At 34.9% G+C, this 9,331-nt stretch overlaps 1 long non-coding RNA gene across 2 annotated transcripts; it reads left to right on the top strand.

Annotated features, from left to right (window-relative positions):
* The first annotated feature begins 1,244 nt into the window (after positions 1-1,244).
* On the top strand, positions 1,245-6,116 carry LOC148272261 (uncharacterized). 2 transcript variants are annotated; one of them, XR_015824894.1, is made up of 2 exons: positions 1,245-1,343; positions 5,877-6,116. It is a non-coding gene; the product is annotated as an uncharacterized LOC148272261 (long non-coding RNA). The 2 variants fall into 2 exon arrangements; XR_015824895.1 differs by having other exon boundaries at positions 1,246-1,343; positions 6,024-6,116.
* The last annotated feature ends 3,215 nt before the right edge of the window (positions 6,117-9,331 follow it).

Here is a 9,331-nt window from a genome sequence, read left to right as displayed (position 1 = left end):
TGTTTGACCAAAAAGTCAATGTTTTTTGATACTTGAAGCATGAACTTTGTGGTCAAACATTTTACTAAGTCTTATAAAATATTTGTATAATACACTTTCCGACTTTTCTATGTCCACTGGTGTCGAGACATACCCGTCTCTTAGTCAGGACACCAATTAAACTTACATGCAAAACCCACTATGCACCTTTACCATATTTGGCACAAAAATATAAAACCAACATGCCATGCATTTTAATAAGCAACCCTTCCACATAATCCCAATGTCCAGAAAAAGTAACAACTTGAAATTCTTTCCGATAGATCTTCCGGTTTTTCATGTATGTCTTTGCCTTTAACACAGAATGGGATGAATATGGATTGACATGGGTTTGCTCGAAGTGTTATATTTTGATCGTGTTTTTGATTATGTATATTTTATATTATTACTTTATTGCCTTTGTTTATTATAATTTTATGTTCTTTTTGCTCAGTTTCTTGTGCACCTGTTTTTTATATGTTTGTTGTGATTGGCCGTGTAAATTAAAAATACAGTATTCATTGAAAAATAAATTATATTGAGCCTTTGTTGACAGAACGCAATAAGTCATAAAAATAAGTTGCGGGATAATCGCATTTCAAGCTTTTTTATTCTCTCAGCGCATTATTTCTCTCACAATTTTCTTTTCTTTTAATTTTTTGAAAAACTTTGAAAGAATGATCTTCATTCTAGGCATAACATAAAATTTGAAATCAACATCTCCATGTATTACAAATATTAAAAAAAAGTAGAATAAATAATGCGTTGAAAGAACAAAAAAGCTTTAAATGCGATGATCCCGCAACTTGTTTTAATGACTCAATGCATTCTGTCAGTAAAGCCTCGATATGTACCCATTTTACCTTTGTCGACTGTATTTTGTGCAGTTGAGAAAAATCAGCAAATAAGGATTTTGTTTCTTACGAAACAACCGCCGTGAAGACAGTAGCGAACCACGTATCAACCTAAAAGTCAAAACAGCTGTTTATTATTTAAATAATAATAAAAATGGCGGAGCGGAGTTTCGGCCAAATGTCAAATAAAAAAGTTAAAAATCCCTTGCTATGTTCGACTGTGACAGGACTATCCATCGGAGATTTCGTACAAAATGCAGTTTTGGTGCCAGCCGTTCCTTCAGAACTGACAGAGGAAAATAACGGTGAGTTTACATACATTTTTTTACTTCAATATGCGAGTAATTGTTGTCAATTGTCAGTTGGCACCGCGTCGGCCTTGTCGGGAGTTGACAGTTCTCTTCAACGCGATAAAACGCAAAAAAAACTTCATATAAAAACAAACAATCCAATATTTGCATAAGAAATAACGTAATGGTTTTCATTGCATTATCAAAAATTGTGTTTGACAAGTGTTTGTGTATGTTTTGAGTGACTTTTTATTTTGAGATGTTAGGTTATGTGTCAAAATGTACGCACTTTATAATTGACGTATTTTTCCTTTGTCCAACAGCCGATTATTCTCATTATTTAAGTCCATTTGCACTAAAACTGAAGTTAAAAATGCATAAAGTTTAATCTGTGTTGTGTATTTTGTCAAAATTGACTTAGGTTGCGTAAAAAAGCAAGTCCAACTAAACGTTTTGCCCATTTTGACAAATACCAGCTATTGAAACTATTTTTAATGCATAATTTGTGTTGCAATTAGCTCGTTTTTTATTGAGTAAGTGTATTATTGACGTTTTCCAATTGGAATGTAAGGTTAGGTGTCAAATCTGCGTCATTCTTGTTGTGACAGCGTTTTTGCTGTCACAACATCATTTTATGACGTTTTTCTCAATGGAAAATAAGAATACGCGTTAAATCTAAGTCATTATTATTGTAATAGTATTTTAGGCATAGAATTAAGAATAGTCCAGAAGGAGCGTAGAATCATATTTGAATACATCGGACTGTGTCCAATAATTCCCCCACTTAAACACACTTTCGCCGCGCGCATACTTGAAGTCACCGAGTAATATTACCAGATCGCGAAGAATATAACCATAACACAAATGTAAGGTAAAAAAAAAACAATTAGTTAATTTTCCTAAAATTTTATTGTGCACTCGGAAACATTGATTGACACAATATAGTAGATAAATAAAGGGTTATTTAATAAGAGTTATTGAATTAATGAACTGTGAACTTAAATTATAAAACAAATTTTATCTTACATCAAACAAATATTTTTATATAATGTTTAATAATATTTTATGTTTTAAAGATAATGTCGGCCGAATTTCCACCACGGCGTTGTTTAATCCAAGGTTCAATTTTCATTATTTCTCTTATTATATGAGCAAAGAAGGGTAACAAAATTTACTACTCTGGCAACACTAACGAAATTTCCATTTTGTTTCTTCGACAATCTGTCAGATGGAAAAATAATTCAATTTTTAACTAATGCATTTGTGACACATTCATTTGATAATTACGCATGAAATGTGATTGCATCCTGTTTCTTTAAGATCCTAGCAGTATAAACCTAAAAGGACACAACACGGCATGTTTTAATTCGAATTAGGAGTTGCGTACTGAGCGACGTCTACAAAGAAACTAATGGGTCAAAACGAAAACCTACTCATTTATGAGTAATTGAGTCGCCTTCTGTTTGATGTGCGTATGCGGTTTCTGGACTATTCTTAATTCTATGATTTTAGCATAGAATTAAAAATAGTCTAGAAACCTCATACGCGCATCAAATAGAAGGCGACTCAACTACTCCTAAAGGAGTTGTTTTACGTTTTAACCTATTAGTTTCTTTGTAGACGTCGCTCAGTACGCAACTCCTGATTCGAATTCAACTATGCCGTTTTAAAGTGTAGAAATACTGCTGGGATCTTAAAGAAACAGGATGAGATCACATTCCATGTGTAAGTAGCAAATGCATGTGTTAGTAGCAAATGCATTATTTTTCCATCTGTCAGATTGTCAAAGAAAACAAAATAGAGGTCACGTGGCCGAGTCACGAGCCAAATAATGCACTCAAGTACAGCCGAACGTATTCCGACACATTCCGACCGCAGCTTTCGGCTGAGCCGAACTTTCGGTTAATTTTCGGCCGGAGCCGAAACTCTTTTTACTGACCGAAACCGGAGCTTCGTCGGTAATTAGTCAAATCTACGTCATATTAAGGTCCGATACAAAAACTAGCGGGCCGCCGACGCTAGGTATTTTATTTACTTGCATAGTCCCACATCCCGCTTTATATTTTTCACAACACATTACAATTGAAACCGACGCGCGTCCAGCTCAAAGTATTTCTCCGGACTGATAAATAAATTAATGTATTGTTAGAATTATATCGGGCCATGCGTGTGCCGAAACTCCATTACAAATTTGTATGGAGACAGGCGTCCAGGAATCTGGTTCCATTTTACACGCGAAACTGTTTTCTTATCCCGCCCGGACACATATTGTCTTTGTTTTCTTCTTCAATCAGACATTAACTCTTAACCAATGATGTAAAGTCAATAAATTAGAACTAAATATTAAAAAATGCAAAATAATGTCATTTCATAGAACAAAACAACCGATTTCCTTCGAGTACCTATTAGAAAACTCCAAAATTGATGTAGTTAAGTCCATCAGAGATTTAGGAGTTGTTTTGGACTATAAACTGACCTACAACGAGCATATAGATAATACAGTCAATAAATCACTGAAATTACTCGGCTTCATTAACAGAATATCCTCTGATTTGACTAATGTCCGTACAATCAAAACTCTTTATTGCTCGACTGTTCGCTCTCTTCTAGAATATGCCTCCTAGAATAGTGGGCTGGTCTCCATTCTATGTCAATCGCATAAATCACAGTGAATCAGTCCAACATCGCTCGCTTCGAAAAGTAGCGTGGATGCTCGGACTAGAGAGAGGTCATTATTCTTATGCTGATATAGAGTCCATGTTAAATATCCATATATATGTTCGGCATACTAAATAGTATAATCGATGTTCCATCATTACTGGGACAAGTAAAATCCCATATTCCGACACGTAGGTTGAGAAACAATGAAGTACTGTTCGTCGATCAGCATAGAACAAACTATGGCCTTAATTCTCCAATGACCCGTCTTTGTCGTATCGTTAACTCGAGACAAGATCATCTGGACTTTTTTGGTTTAAGTTTACAGCGGTTTAAACGAGCACTAAATAAATAGTCCAGATCTTGTCTCGATGTCCCTTATGTTTGTCAATGCTTCTTTTCTTTTTAAAAATATGTTTTAAACTATTCTTTTATTGTAATATTAAAACCCTATAAATTGTATAAACGGACAACGTCCGTTAATAAATAAATAATATAGACAATATTTCTGTCGACTGTCGTTCTCGTTGTGTAAAGGTCAGCACGCTTACCTACCATGCAAGAGATCTCAAGTTCGATTCTCGACATGGTTGATAAGAATTTTTTTTTTTAAAAGAAAAATAAATATTTGCGTTCTGATGCTTCATCATCATCATCATCGTTACCTTTCCGCACCTAATGGTGCATATTGCACTGCATTGGTACTGCAATCGCAGCGTATCTTGATAATTTTTGTTACATGAAGGTAAGATGATCAGTCTTACGCTTCAGGTACCAGTCCAGGGACTATGAAATATTCTAGTGTGAAAACACCCATTTAAATAAATATTTCACATCAACCATATCGGGAATCGAACCCGAGACCTCTTGCATGGCAGGCTAACGCGCTGACCATTACACCACGAGGCCGACAGTCTTATGATTTACCCAAATATTTTATTTTGAGGCTCATTTTCAACGAGTTGTTAATAACTCACTATTAGAGTTGGGGTCGAGTGGGATTCGAACCACGGACCTCTGATCCGTGAGTCCGAGACACTAGCCACGGTACCACAACCCGTTTAAAAGGGCGTTTTCAAACCAGAATATTTTACAGTCCTAGGGCTGGTACATGAAGCGTAAGACTAATCATCTTATCTTCATGTAACAAAAAATGATCAAGATACGCTGCGATTGGTGTAACAATGCCACGCCCTATGCACCATTAGGTGTGGAATGATGTTGATGATATTTTATAACTGGTTTTTTAAAATCGAATACTCGTGTGATCGATTGTTCTGTTATTGCTTATTTGAAACATTAATGCTATGTTGAATCACCTCGTTTTTTGAATATTTTTCTGTCTATATGTCACTTCCATATAATATTATGTATGTAGAAAAACTAGTTTCAAGTTATTTGCTTAGGTGACCTCATGATATTTTAGTATAAGTATTATTGAACGAATGAATATCTTTTTGTCTTTTGAGAACGTGCATAATAGATTGTTTTTAAATTAAATTTCAAGTGTTTTGATGTTTTTGACGCATTACAATTTATAGAAATATAACATACATATTATTTATTTGATATTATACAAGTTTTAAGTCGGTCGCATCGTAAATGTGTAGTCAGATTAACACGTTACAACAGATATAGAAAATATTACAAAATGCTAGTTTAAAAATCGTATCGTCGAGAAAGGGCTTTAAAAAAGTAGGTTTGAGGTCTTGGATTAGCATGGAAGGAGCAGATTCGACCAAGGGCTGTAAAATATTAGTTTTACAATCATATAAATATGTACATCTCCCCCCCCCCCCCCTCCTTATCCTCTCTTCAAGCATTTTTGTCCTTATCCCGCCCAATTTACAGTAATTTAATGTTCTTAAAATTAATATTTTAAAAATCTTTGATTATTGAGTACTTGAAAATAACATTTTTAGATGTATAAATTGTATGTATTTATTTGATATGTAATATATATTTTCTTTACTAACTTTGTATGCTATGTGGAAATCTGTTATTAGTTCTGAGTTTATACACTATATCTGTTTGTTTACTAAAAATATGTCTGTAGAACTGTTGATTTCCCTAATAAAATAAAATAAAAATAAATAAATAAATATCGTCGAGAAAGAGCTGTAAAATATTGATACAACAATCATATCGTCGAGAAAGGGCTGTAAAATATTGGTTTAAAAATCACACCCTTTATTTCGCATAGTGCCCTACTCTTTAATGGGTGCGGATAGGGACATTCGTTTTGTATATTTTTCGTCCAACTCGACGGAGGACTTTGGTCTTGTATCCCAAGAAATGTAAATGAAATTATATTGTGATGAAAAAAAAAACTTATATGATGACTCTGTCTGTTTCGGCCTTCCCCGCTTTCTACATCCAGATACATTTGGAGAGAACACGAAATCGGAATTAAAATATTTGTAAGTAATCTATTTTTTTCTAATAATTTACAAGGCGTATGTGTGAACTTGGCTAATAATTAACAATTTCAATACATGTAAATATTTTCACGGTATTTGCCCAGGTGTGTTGTGTTTGCATTATTTTTTAACCCTGAATTTGTTATAAAAATAAACAACCGTACGATTTGTGGGGTCAAAGAGACCACTTGTTTAATGTACAAATTATTCTTTTCCACATCCGCTCCTAAGTGGAGCATGTGGACATCACCAGTTGCCTCCGGGAGACCCTATCGCCGGCCAGCACTCTCGCTTCTTCCCATGTCAATCCAGCGCCCCTTAATTCCGCCGAATAAAGTCTAAAGATCGTCATTGACGGCCTTCCAGGACGGCGTGATCCCGCAGGTTTAAATAAGAGGCAATTCGGGTTTAGGTTCTCCTGAGGCATGCAGCCAGGTCCACTGCCCCATCCTCAAGACGCTCGTTTTAAGAGGCTACTGCGTCCATTCTCGGACTTCAATGTTAGTTATAAAATCGAACCACCTTATACCCAATATTCTTCTCAAGCACTTACTCTCAAAACTCGGAAGTTTGGTGTTTTGAGCTTTGGTAAGGTGCCAAGATTCGCATCCATATAGGAGTACTGGCATTATGCAGGGGTTGAAGTGAGTATAGACTAGAGTTCCAGACAACACGCATCATGTTGAAAGTTGCTCCAGCAATTCCTAGGCGGGTTGCGAGCTCTTTATGCTGTGCATGCTTCCATCCTCAGTTATGTGTACTCCCCAAGTATTCAAAGCTGGCAACTTTCTCAATCCTCTGTCCATTATTATAGAGAGGCTGATCAGGGTAAGGACAGGATTTGTTGCGATGTACAAATAACCAGTATAAAATCTTTTATTTTTCTTATTTATTTATTTGACGGACTTGTGCAGTCCATTCTAACGACGGTAAATACAATTTCTTATAATAAATACAGGCACTAATAAAATAAAATACAACTAAATAAAATTAAAGCTAGGACAAAAAAAAGTATTTCAACAGAGAGGGGAAAAAATTCTGAGAAGGGAATGTGGAAGTCTAGACATTTACAGGGCTTATGACCTGTCATTGGCTGGTTTAAGTGGCCACTTTACAACATTCACCATTCTGCCCATGTTTGAACATCCACATTTCCTCAACTCTTCCATCTGTTGACTTCTGTGAAGTATTGTACTACATTGATTTCGCACACATTCGTTTCAGAGATCGCATTTCAACCGCGTTCACTCGGCTTTCGTCCTTCCTCTGCCAGTTCCATGTTTCACTTCCGTACATAAGTTTCGGGACTAAAACTCCGTTGTGCGCTGCCAGTTCAGCTTCGATTGACATGTTTTTATTGGCAATTACTGTCCTCCGATCGTTTTTATTTAAAATGTTTTTATTTGCGTGGAAATTCATAAAATTAGTTCAGGGTATTGTATCACTCATACGGTTCGGTATGGTTAAGCAATTAATTCCTTAACATGTGGTTATTGCTTACAAATATGACGTATTTATAATGTGCGAGGTATTTAAAACTAATATAATTTTATTAACAATATTTTGAGTCTATTCACTTTTTAATAGACTAGAACTGGATTTATAATAATATATAATACTAGCGGACCCGACAGACGTTGTCCTGCCCGAACGTTGGCAAAATACTTTTCATTTATAGGTACTGAGCATGCGCGGTCCGCTCATAGAACGCATGGAACCATTGGTTCCCCTACATTTTGGCAAATAATGTTTATAAATTCATTATCCGTCATAATACCTAACATAAGGATTACTATACACAAATTATGTAATAATAATTTGATTAATAATCGCAATAAATTGTAAAGGAATTTTACTATCGCCTTAAAAAAAATATGTTAAAAAGCAACGTAGCCTCCAGCATACCCATTTACCAGCGCTGTCAAGCGCGTACTGATCGGCGAGTACTCGCTACCGGCTGGCTGGGTATCGATTTAAAGAACGATCGCGATGGAAGCAAATTCGAAATTCCGTTCCAGCGCCGTACTGAACGCGCAGTCCGGGCGCAGGCGCAGACTTAAATCCTCACTAGGCAATGGAAGCAATCGAAGCATAACAATACATTATTTTTCCATGTGATCCGAACGCAATACCGCGCCGCGCCGCACAGCACAGAGATGCGATTTTGGTATTTTGGCGCTGGACCTAATAGTTTAATAATTATTTTGTGGTAGAGTAGGAATACAAAATTAAATCTAGAATTTAATTCAAACATTACATCAATATAATGTTGATTTGTTATAAGAAAAAAGTTTATAATCCACTACATATATTGATTTTACGGGTTCAAATAATAACCAATCAATTTTCGTTGAAAAACCATGTTTTCAAACAAGATAATATTTTTTTTTGGTTTCACTGCATTTAAGTCAAATAAAGTATAATTCCACAAAATACTTCGCAGTTTTTTATTATAGTATTATAGTGAAGTTGGTTAATTTGTTATTACAATTTATTAATTAATTAATGTTTGGATAATTTATATAGCGCCATTTTTGTAAAAATCACCTCAAGGGTGCTGTACAATAAATAAATATCCCAACACGTCTTGCTGCTACAGAGGGCATGGACGGTTGGGATTCTAGTTCCTCGTCTCCAATTATGATATATTACAATTATGATATATATGAGCTAGATAACAGAACGTCTTGCAGCTACAGAGCGCATGGACAATAAGAAATCATGCCCTTATTTACATTTTTATTTTCAAATTTTTTATTTGACAATGAAGTTTAGAGTTTAAGTGATATTTTAAAAACGAAATAAAAAGCAAATTTATAAAACTAGAATTTAGATAACAAGTCTTGCAGCTACTGAGCGCATGGACGGTTGAAATTCTAGACCCCATTTACTAAATTTAGATATAAAAAATAGATAAAAAATAATTTTAAGAAACGCAATAATAATACATTGAGCAAAGAACTAGTAAGTATGGCAATTAAGTGAACATGTAACAGCACAAAAAGTAAAATATAAAAAACTAAACAAAGATACCATTCCTTAACTTATTATTAAGGTTAACAAGACAATAGACGATACCCAAACTCAAACT

This window comes from Micrasema longulum, unplaced genomic scaffold (genome assembly GCF_059751315.1).
Source record: "Micrasema longulum isolate JH-2025_06_02 unplaced genomic scaffold, ASM5975131v1 h1tg002411l, whole genome shotgun sequence".
Taxonomy (NCBI): Eukaryota; Metazoa; Arthropoda; class Insecta; order Trichoptera; family Brachycentridae; genus Micrasema; species Micrasema longulum.
The sequence above is the reverse complement of the archived record's forward strand: the minus strand, read 5'-3'. Positions and strand labels throughout refer to the sequence as shown.